Here is a 2,836-nt window from a genome sequence, read left to right as displayed (position 1 = left end):
CAGAGCTAATGAAGTAAAGAGCGTGTTTTCTGCTACTTCTTGTGAGTGTGGTGGGGTCTGCAGGGCGCGGAATGGAGGAACAGCCACCATCTTCGCCAGTATCGCTCATACAAACTGGCGCCTGGACGCGAGGGTGAGAGTAACTGCGTGACTGTGTGGTTCAATGGAGTTTACGAGGCTGCTCACAGGTGTTAATTTCTAGTTGCTGGGTGATTACAGCTCACGCCTTTGCCCTCCTCCTCCTCCTCCTCCTCCTCCTCCTCGTACTAATACTCCACGTCCTCCCCCTCTTCCTCTGCTCGTCCTCCCGCCGCTCTATCTGCCTCGTCTTCATGCCAGGCCAAGTTCTGCCTCTCTCACGTGCTGCTTGGCAAACCCTTGACATTCAGTCTAATTTCATGGCTAAATTGTGGTTCTGGTGGTATTTGGCAAAGGAGCGAGACGAGCAGAGGAAGAGGATGATGAAGAAGAGGAAGAGGAAGTGAGAGCATATCTAGAATGTGAAGGACGAAAAGGAAGAGGAGTGTAAGAAAGAAAAGCGAAGAGGAGGAGGAGAAGGAGGAGAAGGAAGTAGGTGGAGATAGTTACTTAAGGAAGTGGATTTTTTATATTTTTTATGTCTGAATTTTTTTGCATGGTTATGAATTGCTGACTCAGGAATGCATGTGATCATTCATAAACACATGCATTACTAAAATAGTTATCATAAAATGGACGCATAAAATGTTGAATGACTACATATATTTCCTTCTTGCAGTAAGGAAAAAAACACCTGATTTTAATACTGTAGGAAACGAAATCGAGAAGTACAGGAAAATGTATCGTAAATACTGTATAAGTCCTGCACGTTATCTACAATTGATTATCACTTGTTCAGCAAAAGTCAATAAGAGATAAGCAAAATCTAAAGACAGAGAAAGGCAATATATCTGTAAATCGCATTCTGATATCCAAAGAATCTATTAAAGTAATCATGAACTTGACTTTATATCAGATGAAAAACATACTCACTTCCTGAAAGTCGAGAATTCAGAGGGAAAACTCACATTATTTATAGACCCAACACATACCTGAGCCTTCATTTGCCATTCCAGGTCTTAATCCCAATTATAAGTTATTTATTTGCCATCGGAAGTGATCACTCAAACGGCACCTCATACATACCTGCCCTTTGGCCCAGGTGAGCTGAGTGTAATTAGCATACATTAATACCGTCCCCCACCACGCAATAATGGAACAGATGGAAGTTATAAATGAAAGATAAACTGAATGTAATTGATAATACTTTATATCATGAGGCTAAAGGCGAACGTCCCATCTGATGGCCGCTGATTATGACCCCTGCCATTATTACGTGGGTGGCTCCCTGTCCTACCCCGCTGGCCACGCTACGCCTCCACTCCAATCTTTCACTGCCACCTTTATACCCTTCATAACATTGTACTTTGCAACAATGTCTCACTTATTCTGAAGGACAAGATTAAATATTTTCGTTCATATTCTCATGTTATTCTTCACCTTTCTATATGTTGTGTCCATCTAGCGTTCCTCACACACCCTCCGAGAATTTCTAACAAAGCACCATAAGAAGGAAGCTCCTATTATAAGTTTTTCCTTTCAGTTACACTACACTTCAGTCAGAAAAAGGCAGAATGTTCTAGCGATTTTTTTTATGCTTATAATGAAACCATACAATTATAATGAGAGTTTACGCATCTCATGTCTCATTATAGGTACATAGTTTGGCCTAGGTGAGGAGAAAGGTCTAAAATGAAAAGATCTTTGTTCCCTTTCTCCCTTCTGTTCTCGTTTAGCACTATCTCCATCCATTTTTTTTTCTTACCCTACAGCAACAAAATCTTCCTTCCCTTTCTGCTTCCTATTATCTTTTAGCAATATATACTCCATCCACTCCTTTCTTTCCTCTCTCTCTCTCTCTCTCTCTCTCTCTCTCTCTCTCTCTCTCTCTCTCTCTCTCTCTCTCTCTCTCTCTCTACAAGCTATAATTCTCTTCCTGTATTATTTTTCCTCTAATAAATTCACAGATACATTCACTTTAGGGGTTCAGTTACCTATACCAAAGCCCTCCTGGACGCAAGATAGTGTCAGCGAGTGTAAGAGTGTAAAAAAAATTTGACAACAATGATTCTTGATTAAATATTGAAAAAAAATAAATAAATGTTACTGAATATGCACCAATGCCTCGATCCCTCCTCCTCCTTCTTCTTCTCTTCTTCCTTCGCCTCTGTATCCTGCTTTTCCTCCTCCTATTGCTTATCTTCATTCTTCTCCTTAAAAATCAACATGTCTCCTGGTATCGGTTCTTTTTTTGTACATTCTTCCTCCTCCTTCTCGTCCTCCTCGTCCTCGTCCTCGTCCTCCTTCTCCTCCTCCTCCTCCTTATCATCATCATCATCATCATCATCATCATCATCTTTATTTTCTTCTTATTCTTCCTTTCCCTGTTCTCTTCACCTACCTACCTCTTCACTTTCCTATTCTGCAAAGCTTGATAAGCAAACGATGAGGAGCGCAGAACGATATTCATGGAGTGTCGTTTGGGTGTCGTTCCAGCCAAATATTACCCGAGCCTCCGCACTAATGGGATTAACATGTCATTAAAGCCTCGTTAATGGGTTATCTAATGGCTGCCTCTCCTTAGAGGGATGGAAAGAGAGAGAGAGAGAGAGAGAGAGAGAGAGAGAGAGAGAGAGAGAGAGAGAGAGAGAGAGAGAGAGAGAGAGAAAAAAAAAATCGGAGCAGGGATGAAGGATGTGTACGAGTGGAAATGAAAGTAAGGAAGAGAAGCTTAATGATGATAAAATGAATATGTAAC

Source organism: Scylla paramamosain, chromosome 16 (genome assembly GCF_035594125.1).
Source record: "Scylla paramamosain isolate STU-SP2022 chromosome 16, ASM3559412v1, whole genome shotgun sequence".
In the NCBI taxonomy this organism is placed as follows: domain Eukaryota; kingdom Metazoa; phylum Arthropoda; class Malacostraca; order Decapoda; family Portunidae; genus Scylla; species Scylla paramamosain.
The sequence above is the reverse complement of the archived record's forward strand: the minus strand, read 5'-3'. Positions refer to the sequence as shown.